This window comes from Triturus cristatus, chromosome 12, assembly GCF_964204655.1.
Source record: "Triturus cristatus chromosome 12, aTriCri1.1, whole genome shotgun sequence".
NCBI classification, from domain to species: domain Eukaryota; kingdom Metazoa; phylum Chordata; class Amphibia; order Caudata; family Salamandridae; genus Triturus; species Triturus cristatus.
In genome coordinates, this window is record NC_140595.1 from 148,401,568 (window position 1) to 148,420,658 (window position 19,091).

A 19,091-nucleotide genomic window follows, 5' to 3' on the forward strand; every position below is an offset into this window, starting at 1 on the left:
TTCAACTTCTTCAGAGCCCAAACCACAGCAAAGGCCTCCCTCTCAATGGCTGACCAACATTTCTCTCTGGGGTCAGCCTTCTGCTAATAAAAGCTACTGGCTGATCCGGACCTTCATCATTCAACTGTGACAGTACAGCCCCTACCCCCAACTCAGATGCATCTGTTTGCACAATGAACTTTTGGGAGTAATCAGAAGTTTGTAGAATGGGAGCAGTGCACATGGCCTGCTTTAAGTCATCAAATGCCTTTTGACAGCTAACTGTCCACTGAACCTTTTTGGGCATTTTCTTAGAGGTAAGGTCATTCAATGGGGTCACTATGGACCCATAACCTTTTACAAATCTTCTGTAATACCCAGTCAGGCCTAAGAAGGCTCTCACCTGAGTCTGGGTAGTGGGAGCAACCCAGTTCATTATGGTCTGGATTTTGCTCTGCAATGGTTGAACCTGGCCTCCACCTACAAGGTGGCCCAGGTACACAACCTGACTCTGCCCTATCTGGCACTTAGTAGCCTTGATAGTTAGGCCTGCTTTCTGCAGGGCCTCCAAAACATTCCTTAGGTGGACCAGGTGATCCTCCCAGGTGGAGCTAAAGACAGCAATATCATCTAGATATGCTGCACTATAGTCTTCCAGGCCTGTAAGAACTTTATTCACCAACCTTTGGAACGTGGCAGGTGCATTCTTCAAACCAAAATGCATTAACACAAATTGATATTGCCCACTAGGGGTATAAAATGCTGTCTTTGCATCATCAGCTAGTCTGATCTGCCAGTAGCCAGAAGTCAAGTCAAATGTGCTTAGAAACCTGGCTGAGGCCAAAGTATCTATCAGCTCATCTGCCCTTGGGATGGGATGGCCATCAGTCCTTTTGACTGCATTGAGACCCCTGTTATCCACACACAACCTCATCTCTCTCTTTCCACCTTTGGCGTGAGGTTTAGGCACAAGGACTACTGGACTAGCCCAAGGACTATATGAGGGTTCAATGACTCCCAAATCCAACATCTTTTGGACTTCTGTCCTGATACAGTCCCTGACATGATCAGGTTGCCTGTAAATCTTATTTTTAACAGGCAGACTGTCCCCAGTGTTCACTTCATGAGTGCACCAGGTGGTCTGACTTGGAGTCAGACAGAACATATGTCTGAACTGGCTGAGAACTTTTCTGCAGTCAGTTTGCTGCTGGACAGTGAGGCTGCCTGCCAAGGCTACATCATCTACTGATCCATCATCATGGTTCTGTGAGAGGAGGTCAGGGAGTGGGTCACTCTCTTCCTCCTGTCCCTCATCAGTAGCCATTAGCAAGCCCATGTCTGCCCTGTCAACATATGGTTTTAGTCTGTTGACATGTGTACCCTATGGGGACTCCTGGGAGTTCCAAGGTCTACCAAGTAGGTCACCTCTCCCTTCTGTTCAACAATTGTATGGGGGCCACTCCACTTATCTTGGAGGGCTGCTGGGGCCACAGGCTCTAACACCCACACCTTCTGTCCTGGCTGGTCAACAGTCACAAAAGGCTTGGCATGACCAAAAGGCTGTTCTAATTCCTGGCTAGCCTCAAGGTTTTAGTTGCCTTTTTCATATACTCTGCCATACTGGAGCAGAGATCAAGTACATAGCCCACTATGTCCTGTTTAGGGGGTTTGAGTGGTACCTCCCATCCCTCCTTCACCAGACACAAAAGACCCCTAACAGGATGGCCAAACAAAAGTTCAAAAGGGCTGTAACCAACCCCTCTTTGAGGCACCTCCCTGTAGGCAAATAAAAGGCAGGGCAAAAGGATGTCCCATCGGCGCCTAAGCTTTTCAGGGAGACCTTTGATCATGCCCTTTAAGGTTTTGTTGAACCTTTCAATTAAACCATTGCATTGTGGGTGATAGGGAGTGGTGAATTTGTAATTCACTCCACACTCCTTCCACATTACAGTCAAGTAACTAGACATGAAGTTTGTTTCCCTGTCGGACACTAGCTCCTTAGGGAAACCCACCCATGAGAATATTCCCAAGAGGGCCCTTGCCACCACGGGTGCTGTGGTGGTCCTAAGAGGAATTGCTTCTGGGTACCTAGTGGCATGGTCCACCACCACCAGGATAGGATAAATCTGTTCCCAGAGGCTGTCTGAGGTTCCATGGGACCAACTATATCAATCCCAACCCTCTCAAAGGGAACCCCCACCACAGGTAGTGGTATCAGGGGGGCCTTTGTTGTTCCACCTGCCTTCCCACTGGCTTGGCAGGTTACACAGAAGCGACAAAACTCCTTGGTGTCTTCAGACATGTGGGGCCAATGAAAGTGAGGGACAATTCTGTCCCAAGTCTTGTTTTGGCCCAGGTGTCCTGCTAGGGGAATATCATGGGCTAGTGTCAATTGAAATTTCAGAGGTGTAACCAACCTCCTAGAAGCACCAGGCTTGGGGTCTCTACTCTCTGAATATAGGAGTCCATCATCCCAATATATTTTATGGGTGCCACTAGCATTCCCAGCAGCCTCATCAGCAGCTTGCTTTCTGAGGGGTTCAAGAGTAGGGGTGGGCGGAATTTGCGGAATTAACCTCCGCAAATTATCGCGAGAATGCAGAAAATCTCCGCAAACACGCCGGAAATATCGCGAAGATGCGGAAGTTTTTTGCCGCCTGTTCGCGGTATTTTTTGCGTGTTCGCGGGTCGCCAACTTACCCATGCGGTCGCTCACGGGCGCGGCCATCTTGTTTTCACTTGTCCCGCCCTCTGGCGTTGTTTACTTCCTGTTCCGGGTCGCGCAATGCATGTTCGCGGTCGATATTTCCTGTTCGCGATCGCTTTTACTTGATCGCGTGGCTTTTTGCTTGCTCAGGGAGAAAATATCGCGCGAACTTGCGCACGTGGTCGCAACGGGCGCGGCCATCTTGTTTTCCACTCTATTGCATGGTTCTGGGGCCTGATTTTCAATCCTCCCTAAATCTTTTCAATCCTTTGTTTATAGCCACTTTTTTCGGATCTTTATTACTTATTATTTCTCTAACTATTTTCCTGCCTCTATATTTTTGGTTTTTGTGTACCTTTTTTTTTGTTTTTTAGCTACTTTTTCTCTTTGTATTGCCTGCTATTTATTTCCTTTACTCCTTTATTTATTTTACCTTTTCTTTCCCGCCCCGTCCCCAGAACCATGTCCAAGGGCAGGGCTGTTCGCCGGCGCAGCCAGAGCCGCGACCGCCTTCCTTGCGGAAGGCGGCGCCCACAAGGGGTGCATGCACGGGCCTTATTTGGGGAGGCGGAGTTGGCTGCACTAATTTTCTTTGTGCAGCGCCACCTCCCCTCAACCCTGGCAGCAGGTGGCAGGCCTGGGTCCGGGTACGGCCTCCGGGAGCGTCGGCAGCGGTGGGGGAAGGTGCGCCGGGCAGTGTCTCGCATCTCTGGGGTCCGGCGCACCCAGGCACAGCTGACGCACCGGTGGTCCGACATCCTGGACCGTGAGCAGGACCTGCTGGACCTGCTAGGAGTGGAGGTCCCGGGGCTTGGTGAGTACCTATTTAATTATTACAACTTTGTGTCTGTTCTTCTGCTCTATGTTATATATTGCGAATATCTTTTTTTCCTTCCAACCAGATAGAATGTTGCTGCTTGCAATACATTCCAGGTTAATAATGTTTAAAAGTCTTCTGTGATTATGACACAGGTGCTCTTCTGCGCTACTACTAATCTTACTTGTTTGCAGCTTTGCGTTTGCGCTTGCTTAGCGTGATTCTTTACGAGTTTATTTTAGAGAAATTAAGTTACGTAATGCTACAGTGACTCATGTCCACTCCTTACTTTGTCCTGTCACTAATAGATAGGGGCGGATTGATACATAGGTTTAGGTACTTTGTATGAGCTTCTAATTGGTTAGTGGTATGCGTGATGCCCCCTCACTCAGTTACGTGACGTGCTGCTAGTACGCCAGTCTTTAGAACCTTTCTAGTTTGTTCAATGAGTGGAGGTAGGCTTTGCAGTTACTTAGCAGTAGCAGATGAGCATCAATCAAACCAAAATTGTGTATATACAAAAAATGTAGTCATGTTAATGTGTCCTCCATGATTGGATCATACACATTGTTGAGGAATACAGTCGAAATGCATACTTAATGTACAATTGGCATGCCTGGAATAGGTGGGCTAGGTTGGGTGGTAGGTTGTACTAATACTTAGGCTTACTTGTAACTTAGTTTTCTGGAATCAGAATGGAAGAATGGATTACTGTTGATAAATAGTAACTTAAGTAGTCGAACTGCGAATCCCCCGATATTACATGTTGACCAGATGAGATCGGTCAATGTAGTTATTGCAATTGTTTAGATAAGTGTTTTTTGACCGTTGTTGAAAAAAATTGTATTTGCTTAAGTTGACACCATCCATCAATGTTTGTCTTTCTTATATCTTTCCTGTTCATCAGCACCCAGGGGCAGACGGGCAGGGACTGGGCAGTCGGCGGGACAGGAACACCACGAGGAGGACACCGCTGAGGGCTCCTCTGCTGGCCCCAGTAAGTCTTCTTGTTTTTAATAATATTTCTTATTCCATAACTTTTACTGCCCCATTTCTCCCGAACTATAGTGTGTTTCCAAATGCTATTTTTTTACCACCAATTATCCTTCGATCTGTACGGTTTCAAAAAGCTTATCCCTGCCTCCGCTACGATGACTGAGTACTACTACATACTATCAGTCTGTCTGTCTGTACTGTAGTAGCTAGTCTTGCCCAGTGCCACTCTTTGTGAAAGGTTGTAATATAAAACTCATATTCACCAGTAGCTCGTACAATCCGTTGGGTCGTTGTCTTGTACTACTTTTTACTCTTGTTGATGTTTAGGCTTTGAAAATTCACAGCAACAGCCCTACCAGATTTCTTAATATTTTGATATGATACCCTATAGGACATACAACTGTTGTAGGGATCTTGCACATACATTTGCACCAGAAAATAGGATGTTGGTGATGGTAGGTTGGACCTTCCTTGCACACCTCAATCAGAAATTCCGCACCCACCACAATTCCACTGCTTGACTATAGTACTGTCTTGTCATACCTATTAGGTCTCGGAACCCTCCCCCCAAGACAACCAACAAGTAGACAACCCAGAACATTAACACACCCAACCTCTGTCGTGGAAGCAATTCACATGCACACCCTTACTTTAATTTGCTCAATCGTGTAAGTTAGTCCACTCCACACCAAATACCACGAAGTCTATGTAAGTTTAAAATTTTTATTTCAATTTGAGAAGGTCTGTACACTGTTATCTTAGCAGCACCAACCGGCAAATCAATAACATTAAAACAAAATACATTGTTACACTAATAGAGTTGGGAATTAAATCATGATAACTGAAGTGGTGGAAGGCAGCACCACCATCCCATAGCAATTTAGTTTATATACATTTATAAATGAAGATGTGAGTGAAGGGACCCCTCACCTCAGAAGAACCTAGTACTGGTAGTTGGTGCATCGTTCAGAAGCTCTGGTTCGTAGAAGCGAATCTTGCGTCTGTAATGCGAAAAAAGAAATGGTGTGCGTTAGTATATTGCAACTTGCAAGCATTTCTCAGCCGTGCCAAAAAGTGTAGCATCTATGGATAAGCAATATGGACTAACAGTAACAGTAGTACACCAGTTCTTCCTAAAAAAGTGGCTGGTTAATGTTTGTTGACCGCCTGTACGCAGCGCGTAGACTAGACAGTAGCAGTGTGAGGCAGGTCATGTGGGCTCAAAGGTGTCTTAAGAAGCTGCAAGGTAAAGGTAACGTCACATGTGCATGGCTAGGGCTAATCAAGCAAATGCTACAATGATCATATAACTTAGTGTCTACTCTACTACTACCTGATTTGTACTAGTGATTTATGTTAGTATTAACTCATTTTTCAACCTTGCTACTGATCAATAGGGGGGAGGTGTATATGTTGCCTAATAAATGTGTAATGTTTTCTAGGCGCACTACCGACCACCATTGCTGGGGCCAGCGAAGGCGACGCCGAGGGCGAGGATGCGGCAGTTGCAGATAGCAACGGAGGGGGAGTGGCAGCACCAGTGGCAGGCGGTGGTAAGTTAGATTCATAATCTTTAACTATTGTTGAACTTGACAGCACACTCACTGCAAAGGTGTACTGTATGTATATGTATACTGTAAAGTTGTGAATTAGGGCCCCATTAGGATGGTGGGCGTATTGCCCCCGCCGGGCTGGCTGGAATTCACTGCCGTCACAGCAGGGGCAAACCTCCCGCCATCCCTGTAGAAAATATTCAGACATGTCTAGGCGGAAAAGGGTTCAATATGGCGGTGGTGTCTCTCTCACCACACCGGCAGCCATATAATCTGCATTTTGGAATGCCTTTGCGTGGCGGCATTACCGTCCGCCACGGAAAGGCATGCACACATTGCAGAGTATGCTTGGGGGCCCCCATGGAGGGTACCTACCGATGCTATGGTACCCCCCGACTTTCAAAGCAAAACGTGACAGGCTCCGTGCGAGGCCCGTCATGTTGTGCTTGGAAAAGCAGCACAACATTTTAGCATTGCTTTCAGCAAAGCCAACCAGAATTTAAATTTAAAATAACAGGGTGCGCCCGCCACTGTGCCGGGCGCATCATCCTAATTAATTGTCCCCACGGGACCCCCACCCTTTTTAGCAGTCGGATGGCGGGCGGACAAAGTCCGCCCGCTATCCAATGTCGTAAGTAAGTATGAGTTCTTGGGGACGTTTGAAGAGTGAACTAGAAGACTAGAATTCCCTTTAATTGGTATAGGACTAGGAGCCAGAGTATTGAGTAACCAATGGCCTCATCTATCTGATTTCAACTCCGCTTTGAAAGTTTTATGGAGAAGAGCACCTGGTGCACTGTTCAACTAAAAAGTGTAAGACAGGTGGAAGGAAGAAGGACGGGCGACATTTAAAATGTTATGTACTACTGTGCTTTATTTTATAGTGCTACTCTACCATGCCACTATGTGTATAAATAATTACCTTGTCCTACTGTTTTATTAAGACTATATTTTACAATTGTCTTGTTTTTCTCTTTTTGATACACAGCTACTCCGAAAATCAACCGGAAGGAGTTGGCCGCCAAGGCACGGCGCCGGAAGCTGGAGGCAATCCAGCAGGAATACCGGCGGCTGGTGGTCCTAGCCGAGGAGGAGGAGGAGAGTGCAGCAGCAATTGAAGCCTCCTCCAGTGCCCCGGGCCCCAGCCACCGCCCTCCAGCGGTACGGCGCCACCGTCTGGCGGCTGCCCGCCGCCACCGTGCCATCTCCGGTGCCCCCCCCCACTGTGGTTGCAACTGCCGCGGCCTTAGACGCCGCGTCGCCCATTTAGAGGACCAGATTCGTGTCCTCCTCCAGTCCCGCCCCACCAGTTAGTCCCTGTCACTGCCCCTTTTTTAATTCCTGTTTGTTTCCTCACTCGTTTGGGCGTTCTCTATTTCTATGGACAGTCGTTGGGGTTAGGGAGGGGGGTGGGTCAGCTTTTGTGGGTTTAGTTTATTTGTTAGGGTCAATTAAATATATTTTTCTATGTTACATGCAATGTTGTTAATGTTTTGTAGGTGGGGTAACTGTTTTACATCACACTGTTTCTTTGCTGGTGCATGGCCGCCCATAGCGTGTGTTTGATTTCAATAATTTGCTGACTGTATAAGACACAAACAGATAGATGCGACACACCTCACTCATTGACTGGTCCTACTATGCATTCTTTGGAGTGGTGTTTGAAACTGACATCATTGACAACATGTCCATTATTGATTCTGCCTCCCCCAAACTTCTCTCTTACCGGTGCTTGATGTTTATGTCCAACTGTGGCACAGCACTGGCTGCATGGTGAAGATGGTTTCCTTTTTCATACATGCCATGATTGGGGTGGTGGTGGTAGTATAGTAGTAGTATACACTGGCAGGGTAGCAGCATTTCCAAAAAAAGAAAAGGAGATAGTCAATCGCCTTTGAGAGACTGTTAGAGGAGTAGTTGAATGAAGTACATCACAGAATTTACCGAGCAACAATTATATGCACAAATATTTGACAAAAAAAATGAATGCTGGATATTATGAGGATAGCCTACTAGACAGAGTTACAAACTATAGTTTTGTCGACTTGGCTATGCCTACAGTCTAACAGTTAGTGCTGTTTATGAGGAATGACAACAAACAAATCAAATCAATGCCGGCAATTCATGCTGAGGTATATGTTCCTTTGTTAAATAAAATAACCTGTGAAATATCCTACTCATGGGTGGGCAAGCAGAAGAAGATCATCGCTCTGCATTGAAATTGAAGTAGTGTTGCTTTCACCACATCCGCCCCAGCAAGTGTGTGATTAAGTATTGGTGTACATTTAATTTAGTTACACCTCGACAATAAGTCACACAGCCCGGGGGAAGAGGGTTAGGGTCCGTTGATTGGATGGGAAGGGGGATTTTGGGAAAGGTTTGACATAGAAAAACAGTATGCATACATAGACAAACAAACGACAATCATTGAAGACTACCATACCATATCCATTCCATATGTTAAGGTATAAAAAAGGAAATGCATGCATGATGAGACCCGGATTACATACACTTCTATTTCTTGTTCTGTTCCGGCCTTAAAACTTTAACAGATAGCAAATAGAAATTTTAAATATTGGTAGTGAAGAATCGTAAACACAGAGCAAACGTAATGATGATTGATAATAACAACTCCAAGAACACACTGTTGTAAAGAATGTATACAAGATATTAATCAAATTATTTAAAAGAAGTGAAAAGTGGATACTGTTACTGTGTTATCCTGGTCAAAAATGTGGACTGGTTTTTTGCATCTCGGCATTCCTCTTGCTCCTCTCGTCCATCAATCTTGGGTGTGTCGCCTCACCACTCGCCACTGCCCGGCTGGAATAAAAAGGTGATTGATTGGTAAGGTAATTAATATGCATTGTAATGTTTTACAAAGTTTTGGACAAGGCCCGGCCTGTAATTTTAGATTGAAAACCAAAGGGGATATTCAGAAAGAAAGTGAAAACAAATGCACAAGTGATGGTGTAGTGCAACAAGAACACTTTCCGAGGTGGCATGTATGCATATGCATCATCTCTACTGTAGTCTGTTTCCAGCATAGACCTTCAACAGTAACAGGAGAGATCAGGCCCACAGTGCTTACCATTAGCACATCCTACGTTAACACTTTAGAGTCCTTTTTTTTTTTCTCTCAAAGAGTTGGACAAACGCAAAGCACATTATCCATTCCAGACATAGCATTTTACAGTTAAAGTTAGTAAAATCAATGCACTGCAGTCATCCCACCGCTACACTCTATTCAACTTCTACACAGACATTTGGGTGTGCTGTGGTTGTGGTTCACGTGTTTACCTTTAGGCTTTTCCGTTTTATGCCACTCATGAAACATCCTCCTGACTTCATCATCAGCTCTGATACTTCTACTGACTGAAGATCGGCCTGCAGTACAAGTGTAATTTTTAGAACACAACAAGAGTAGAAATATAAATATTACTGACTTGAGTCATTCTTTATTGTGTACAGAAAGATAGATTAACACTAGTACACTTTGACATCATTCACTTTGTGCACAACAAACAACGCAAACACAAAGATCAATAGCTCAGAGTCAGGTGTCCAATGCATGCCATTAATTATCATCATTTATTACCTGTTACTTCTCATCTTAAGTTAACGGGCCGTCTCTTTCGCCATCATCATGACGGACGGTGCTGTTTAAGTCACAGTCATTTGCATTGCGCAGCAGATTGAGTGAGTCCCCTTCCTGTATTGAATTAAAAGCAATGTATCACCAAGATGCAGGAGAAGTACACATTTCTTGTTTGCCAGAAGAGGAAAATTAGTAATTGCTAGTGTGTTCTGTAGAAAGTTGATTAGTGGCAGTGCACAATTACATCAATTCATGCGAAACACACCACAAAATCTACATCATTCAGTCTGCTATTCTGCGGCCAATGCATGACATCAATCATTACCTGTTGCATCTCATCTCGTTAACGCTGCAGGCCGTCTCTTTCGCCATCATCATGATGGACGGTGCTGTTAAGTCACAGTCATTTGCATTGCGCAGATTGAGTGAGTGCCCTTCCTGTATTGAATTAAAAGCAATGTATCACCAAGATGCAGGAGAGAAGTACACATTTCTTGTTTGCCAGAAGAGGAAAATTAGTAATTACTAGTGTGTTCTGTAGAAAGTTGATTAGTGGCAGTGCACAATTACATCAATTCATTCATGCGCAACACACACAACAAAATCTACATCACTCAGTCTGCTTTTCTGCGGACAATGCATGGCATCAATCATTACCTGTTGCATCTTATTTTCAGTTAATGGCCAGTCTCTCTCGGCTCTGAAGGAGGATAGCTATAGAAGTCATCAGATTCATGGTCCACTTGTTTTGGAAGGACGAGGAAAGTTTGAATTTGTTGTTACCATCATCCAATCATCATTCATGAGGGAAATGGAATTGACCAGGAGATGCAGTATGATCGAGCGGAGGAGCTGGATTCTGAGGACTGTAGTGTCAAATGGCAGACACCTGAAACTTGTATCTTAAATTAGAAGATTAGAAGACGGTGATAATGCATTGGTTGCGATTCACAAGTTTATAACCGGAACAACAGACACAAACAAAGGGGGAAAAAAGGGAGGAAGACAGTAAGTGCGAGCCTAATTGTCAGGGAAGTATAGCTCGTCCTCAAACTCTGGGGGATCGTCCAGTAGTAGGTAATCATCTGACACAATACTTCCGTCACCTGAGCCGCTGTCCTCATCTTCCTCTGTTGATTCATGCATTGTGTAATTCGGTGGTATGAAGTGCTGATTCATTTTGATCATTGTTAACCTCTCCACGTTTTTGGGAGATAGACTGGTCCTTCTCAAGGTTACAATGGAACCAGCAGCACTGAAAACACGTTCGGAAGAGACACTTGCGACAGGGCAAGCCAGATAGCTTATTGCCAGCCTGCTGAGCTGTGGCCATTCAGACCTTTTCCTATACCAATACTGCACTGGGTTTTGATCAACGTACACCTCTGTTGGGTCGTCCAGATAGGCCTGGACCATCCGCTCAATGTTCAGGGTTGCTGCTGGTAAGCTTTTGTGCTGTTTTTTCTGTGCATCAGCACTGTGCTTACGGCCCATCTTTACATACCAATCTGATAATGATTGTACTCGGCTGAATGATCCAGTTATTGTTTTTGTAGTCGATGGTGATGGTGAGTGTTGCGATTGTGAGCCAACCGCACTGCCCTCAGCCGACGAAGTTGCACTTGATTCTGCATGGCCTGCTTCAGTATCAGTACTTGTTGTGGGTTGATGTGGCGGGCTTTTAATTAGCAGCCCTTCGTTTTCAAACTTGATGGCTGCTTCAGCTATACAACTTTTGTAGCGGGCAACATCAGTGTCGGAAAAAGAAAGGAATAGTCCTAATTTTGCACGTGGATCCAGAATTGTGGCACAAATGTAATGGTCTTGTGACAAAATTTTATTTTGTATCCTTACATTTTCTGATAAGCGCCTGGATAAGCTCTCCACCAAGTCATGGGCTTGCCTTCTGTCCTCTACACCTTTGTAGGATTCAGACACATTATTCAGCTCATGCTCTAGCATTTGCAACAATGGGATCGCTTGGCCCATTGTACAGTCCTCCTTGCTGACTTCACGTGTGAAGACCTCAAAAGGAGACAGCATCTCAGTCAGGCATTGAATTAGGGTCCATTGCTCCCTCTGAAGGGTCATGCCTTTAACACTAGCATCACTGCTTCTGTACCAGACATAATCATTGAGTGACCTGTGCTGTTCGTACAGACGATCAAGCATGTAATACGTTGAGTTCCAACGTGTTGCCACCTCCTGGATGAGTGCCTTGACTGGCACCCTACGCTCACGTTGGAGGATCCTCAGCTGCTTCCGAGCTTTAAAAGAATGGCTGAAATGAGTGCATATTCTTCGGCAGATGGACAGTAAATTGCTTACTATGGGTTCTTTTTTCAGAAAGTCTTGCACTATAATGTTTATGCAGTGTGCCAAACACGGAACCCTGAAATAGGAACCAAGTTCCATGGCCTTAAGTACATTACTGCCATTGTCTGTGGCAACAAAACCAATACCAAGCCCTCTGGGCTGCAGCCATTCCAAAACCTTGGTGCGAAACTCTTCTAAAATGTTTTCAGCCGTATGAGATTTCTCCATGGCGAACATGGCTACAGTTGCATGTTTCCGAGTACCTTCAAAAATCGCAGCTGTGTCAACAACACCTCGTGCAGATAGTTGATCTTTAACCCCCACAAAAGAGATCCAGTGTGCAGTGATACACATGTAATCTGTGGCTTGGCAACTGGTCCACATGTCTGTTGTCAGGTGGATATTGTGCACAGCACTCTTCTGCAAAGCTTGTCCAACCAATTCCAGCACATCATGATGTAGTGCCGGAACAGCAATTCTTGCGAAATAGGACCGGCTTGGAACTTTCCATTTCGGGCAGATGGCAGACACAAATTCAAGGAAACCCACCCCTTCCACAAATGAAAAAGGAAGAAGGTCCAGCGCTAACATTTTAGCCAGCTTCGCATTGTACAATCGTGCCGTTGGGTGGTTGCGTTGGAACTGCCCCTCCAACCTAAACATGCTGTCAATGGTAGGCTGGCTTACTTTCCTTAGTGGTGCCATTAAGCCACTAAGGCTCAACGACACAGATTGTCTCATTGAGGTACTCGCCGCCGGTCGCCTTGGTGTCTCACCCACACTCTGAGTATGGCTCTTACTGCGGTGCCACTCTGATGTTACTGAGGAGGATGTGGGCGTTACCACTGCAGTGACTGCACTACTGGAGACAGGGCTAGAAATGCCTCCCTGTTCTTCACCTGCCACCACAATAATATCGCTCCCTGATTCCTGACCAACTTCAAAGGGTTTAGTTTTCCTACTTTCTTTTAACTTAAGTAGGTGATCCTCCCACACAATAGTGTGGTGTATTCTGAGATGACTTGCTTGTCCTCCGGTACCATAGTTTGTACCAAGCTTACCACGCCGAACACCTTGCCGACAAATTGCGCATATAGCAATGTTCTCCTCCTTGGCGCTAACAGAAAAGAAGTCCCAAACTGGGGAGGAGAACTTTCTGGCACTGCTGGATGTGCCACTTTCAACACCAGATGAACTTGAGGGGGTCCTTGAAAATATGTGACCCTGTCCACCTACACTGTGACTTTTACTACCACTTCCTACTGAGGTGGTTGAGCTGGATGTAGGTCCCTGCCGGGCCTTGGAAAATATGGCAGCTGGAGGTAGTGGTGGTGTAACCTGTGTTGGTGAGATCCGTGCTGCATCCCACTCAGTAGCAGCCTTTCTGGATAGGGTTAGAATGTCGGTCTCCAATCCCTTTGGGGCGGGAGTAATGTGCGTGATGACTGGCTCGTCTTCATCAACATCATCACCCCCCTCTTCTACATCTACCTCCATAACTCTAAGTTTTTCTGGGACCTTCCTTTTCAGAAGCAATGTCTTGTGGCGTACTTCACTCTCAGACCGAGCTGGTGGGACCCAAGTGTCATCACGATCATCAGAAGCGGGGCTTGAAGAAGAAGATGATGGACTAAGCCTCCTTTTCCTTGCTGGTGGTCTGGAAGACAATAGATGTTCTGAAACAGTGGTTTGACTTCGCTCCGCTTTGTCTGCAGGAAGCTCGATTTCCTGAAATGCCCCTACGTCAGGAGCAACAACTACTATGGTGGGCTGTTGTGGCGGCTGCTGCTGTTCTGGTTGCGGCGGCTGCTGCTGCTGTTCTGGTTGCGGCGGCTGCTGCTGCTGTTCTGGTTGCGGCGGCTGCTGCTGTTCTGGTTGCGCCGGCTGCTGCTGCTGTTCTGGTTGCGCCGGCTGATGCTGCTGTTCTGGTTGCGCCGGCTGCTGCTGCTGTTCTGGTTGCGCCGGCTGCTGCTGCTGTTCTGGTTGCGCCGGCTGCTGCTGCTGTTCTGGTTGCGCCGGCTGCTGCTGCTGTTCTGGTTGCGCCGGCTGCTGCTGCTGTTCTTGTTGCGGCGGCTGCACACTGATCTGCTGAGTTTGCGCCTGCGTTGAACTTGATTGTGTACTACTTTGCGGTAATGACATTTCTTCAACATCGCTGCCCGTTAGTAGACTGGCTACCTCTGCGACAGTAAAGCCCTTGGGCCTAGGTTGGTGGGGTTGCTGGACCGCTGTGCTGCTCCCAGCTTGGTTCCCGGACAACGCTTTGGTGCCAAAAAAAACCTTGGCCGGCACACCACCAGTCGTGGTTAATGGCACTTCCTTTTTCTGTTCCTTCTTCTCACCAGCAACTTTCTTGGTACTGGACCTGGTACCTTTCTTTGGGGCCATCTTATTCCGACGTCAGGCAGGAGGCAGATGCACAACAAGTTCTGGTCACACGTGGGCGTGATGCGCAGCAGGACTTCTGTCTGGCTGGCAGTACAACGGGTAGCCAGGTGATGCCGATGACACCTCCTACTCTGTCTTTTGTGCACCTAAAAGCAAAGAAGACAGGAGAAGAACATCAGTGAAATGTTGCATTTGTTTTTGTGGTTCAGTTACTTAGTACTGTACTAGTGCAAACAAAAGATAGTCTAGCCATTTATGAATTTTTTTTAACTAGAGCTATGTTATACTACTAGTACTGTGTACAGCCACACTACACTCTCAGGAAGGTGATGTCTAAAAATTCAACAGATCACATAGAAAACACTTGATCAATAAAGCTGTGGCTACCTGCTCTGGTAGCAGTGGATGAAAGCAGGCCTGCTGGCAGACAAGGCCAGGCAAGCTTGCAGGCCTAGGCCTCAAAATGGCCACCAGCCACATGGAGAGCCCCAACAACAACAGCAAGGCCACCCCAAAATACACACTTCCCCAACTCAATCCAATGCCATCCATGCCCAAAATGATGTCTAAAATCAACAGAACACACAGAAAACAGTAGATTACTAAAGCTGTGGCTACCTGCTCTGGTAGCAGTGGATGAAAGCAGGCCTGCTGGCAGACAAGGCCAGGCAAGCTTGCAGGCCTAGGCCTCAAAATGGCCACCAGCCACATGGCGAGCCCCAACAACATCAGCAAGGCCACCCCAAAATACACACTTCCCCAACTCAATCCAATGCCATCCATGCCCAAAATGATGTCTAAAATCAACAGAACACACAGAAAACAGTAGATTACTAAAGCTGTGGCTACCTGCTCTGGTAGCAGTGGATGAAAGCAGGCCTGCTGGCAGACAAGGCCAGGCAAGCTTGCAGGCCTAGGCCTCAAAATGGCCACCAGCCACATGGAGAGCCCCAACAACATCAGCAAGGCCACCCCAAAATACACACTTCCCCAACTCAATCCAATGCCATCCATGCCCAAAATGATGTCTAAAATCAACAGAACACACAGAAAACAGTAGATTACTAAAGCTGTGGCTACCTGCTCTGGTAGCAGTGGATGAAAGCAGGCCTGCTGGCAGACAAGGCCAGGCAAGCTTGCAGGCCTAGGCCTCAAAATGGCCACCAGCCACATGGCGAGCCCCAACAACATCAGCAAGGCCACCCCAAAATACACACTTCCCCAACTCAATCCAATGCCATCCATGCCCAAAATGATGTCTAAAATCAACAGAACACACAGAAAACAGTAGATTACTAAAGCTGTGGCTACCTGCTCTGGTAGCAGTGGATGAAAGCAGGCCTGCTGGCAGACAAGGCCAGGCAAGCTTGCAGGCCTAGGCCTCAAAATGGCCACCAGCCACATGGAGAGCCCCAACAACATCAGCAAGGCCACCCCAAAATACACACTTCCCCAACTCAATCCAAAGGCATCCATGCCCAAAATGATGTCTAAAATCAACAGAACACACAGAAAACAGTAGATTACTAAAGCTGTGGCTACCTGCTCTGGTAGCAGTGGATGAAAGCAGGCCTGCTGGCAGACAAGGCCAGGCAAGCTTGCAGGCCTAGGCCTCAAAATGGCCACCAGCCACATGGCGAGCCCCAACAACATCAGCAAGGCCACCCCAAAATACACACTTCCCCAACTCAATCCAATGCCATCCATGCCCAAAATGATGTCTAAAATCAACAGAACACACAGAAAACAGTAGATTACTAAAGCTGTGGCTACCTGCTCTGGTAGCAGTGGATGAAAGCAGGCCTGCTGGCAGACAAGGCCAGGCAAGCTTGCAGGCCTAGGCCTCAAAATGGCCACCAGCCACATGGAGAGCCCCAACAACATCAGCAAGGCCACCCCAAAATACACACTTCCCCAACTCAATCCAATGGCATCCATGCCCAAAATGATGTCTAAAATCAACAGAACACACAGAAAACAGTAGATTACTAAAGCTGTGGCTACCTGCTCTGGTAGCAGTGGATGAAAGCAGGCCTGCTGGCAGACAAGGCCAGGCAAGCTTGCAGGCCTAGGCCTCAAAATGGCCACCAGCCACATGGCGAGCCCCAACAACATCAGCAAGGCCACCCCAAAATACACACTTCCCCAACTCAATCCAATGCCATCCATGCCCAAAATGATGTCTAAAATCAACAGAACACACAGAAAACAGTAGATTACTAAAGCTGTGGCTACCTGCTCTGGTAGCAGTGGATGAAAGCAGGCCTGCTGGCAGACAAGGCCAGGCAAGCTTGCAGGCCTAGGCCTCAAAATGGCCACCAGCCACATGTCCAGGCCCAACAACATCAGCAAGGCCACCCCAAAAAACACACTTCCCCAACTCAATCCAATGCCATCCATGCCCTAAATGTGATTGAAAATGAAATATATTCAAAAAACAAAAGGAACAGTTGCTTCATCATGCACACACACACCCATGAGGCCATGCCCATGGCTAGCTCGGGCCTACTACTACAACCCACAAAATTAAAATAAATTAAAAAAAAAAAAAAGGAATGATGATAATTAATTATCAAAAATAAATTGTAGTTACACAACAACTGCAATGCCCACAATCAAACACAACAACCACTTACTTGTAAAATATCCTATTCCAAAAATCCTGAAATCCAATTGCAATGATGCAGCAGACAAAAAGAGAGATCTTTCCAGCTCCAAATCCAAAGGCAGAATGAGCAGGAGATGGACAAAGCACTGGGAGGAGCCTGCTGGACAGGAACAGGAAGTTGGAGAATCTGTGTCACTTCCTCCCTCTCTCCACTTTGTAAAAAAAAAATGACTCCTGGAGTCCTTGCACAAAAAAGGAAAGCCAAATGTGAATGTAAGGAGTTCTTTTCATCCAAAATCAGTATTTGCAGATGGTTTCATGCTGCTAGAGCCGATATTCCTCTCCAAATTGTAAATTTTACATTGTTGAGTTCTCCAGCTTCACATTACTTCCGCCGGCGTGTCGAAAACGATATGATCGCGTTCTCTTCTTTGTCCCTGTCGCGTTGGATATGACGTGTTCGCGGTCTCTTTCTCCTGTTCGCGTTCGATTTCATGTGCCCGCGTCCTCATTCTCTGGCTCGCGATGTAGAATGACATGTTCGAGATCTCAATCTTCTCATACTCGCGCGGTGCATGATCGCGAGAAGAAATACCTGATCGCGCGACAAATGACGTGATCGCGTGAAAAATGACTTGAATGCGGCCGCGAACTCTCGCGAGACAGCGCAAAATGGCTACCAAAATCCAACATCTCGTGGAGAACGCGACCGGGTCAAGAAAACTTGTCGGAGAACGCAGGGATTCAGGTAAGGCGATCGCGCGCGCGCGAGAATGTATTGTTTTACAGCGCGAGCAAGAAAAAAATTATCGCTAAGCTGCGGAATGCGGAAATTTTGACATTTTCGCGCTTTCCGCGGAACGCGAGAATGCCAAAATATCGCAACTTCCGCGAACGGAACGGAATTTTGGCCCAGGCCTATTCAAGAGAGGGGCAGCTTTGCTGCTCCTGGCTCAGATCTGCCCTGGAAGTGCCCCCTGTCCCCAAGAACTCAACCTGATCAGGCTCAAGCTCCTCTGGGACAGTTCCTTCTTCAGGACTAAGATCATCTCCCTCAGGAGGCTGATCTGTATTCTGAGTCAGGGGAAGGCACTGCCTTAGCCCTACCGCTCCTCCTCTTGGGAGGCACCTGGTCCATTCTTCCAGGATCCAGGGCCTGTTCAGTGTTTGACATTTTGGCCTGTGACCTGGCCACAGCAATTACATGTGCAGGGATCCCTAGCATTTCTGCATGTGTCCTGAGCTCCACTTCTGGCCAAACTGAAGTTTCTAGATCATTGCCAAGCAAGCATTCAACAGGAAGGTCTGCACTTAGCACAACTTTCTTGAGACCCGTTACCCCTCCCCAGGAGAAGTTAACAACTGCCAAGGAATGGTATATCCTGACATTGCTAGCATTGGTCACTTGGTACATTTCACCAAGTATAATCTGCTCAGGATCCACAAGATCTGTTATCACCATTGTGACACTTGCTCCTGTGTCCCTGAATGCCAAAACCTCGTTTCCATTTATCAAAGGCTGCTGTCTGTATTTGCCCAAGTTAAAGGGACTCACAAAGAAGGACATATCCATGCCTCCATCACAGACCAGGACAGCCTGATTTGGAACTCTGACTAGGCCAGAGTCCATCTCAGAACCCAGGGTTAACCCTACTACACCCTTATTCTGAGTACCACCAATTGTAGCTGCACTAGGGGGAACAGTTGCCTTAGGGGCAATGGTGGCTGGAGTTGAGTCTTTGGACTTTGTACAGTCACTAGTCCAATGGGTTTTCTGTTTACAGATTTTACACCATGGTTTCTTTTGGCCTTTACCTTTGTTAGATTAGGACTCCCCCCCAGATGAAGATTTTTGGGGACCTTGAGAAGACTTCTGGTCTTTACCCTTTTTCCCACCCTTGTCAGGGTTCTTAGAATCTTGCTTCTTTGGGTCACCACCTTGGTTCTGAACCTTCTGCCTCACCCTGGTTCTGACCCATTTGTCTGCCTTCTTTCCCAATTCTTGTGGAGAGGTCAGATCAGTGTCCACCAAGTACTGATGCAACAGCTGATTTTGACAATTATTAAGGATCTGCTCCCTCATAATCAAGTTGTACAATCCTTTGAAATCACACACCTTACTGCCAAGT

The 19,091-nt window shown here is 46.7% G+C and overlaps 1 long non-coding RNA gene across 1 annotated transcript; it reads left to right on the top strand.

The window, feature by feature from the left end:
• The first annotated feature begins 3,081 nt into the window (after positions 1 to 3,081).
• Positions 3,082 to 7,265, top strand: LOC146772943 (uncharacterized). The gene is made up of 3 exons (XR_014972202.1): positions 3,082 to 4,500; positions 5,942 to 6,052; positions 7,041 to 7,265. It is a non-coding gene; the product is annotated as an uncharacterized LOC146772943 (long non-coding RNA).
• Positions 7,266 to 19,091: the final 11,826 nt, after the last annotated feature.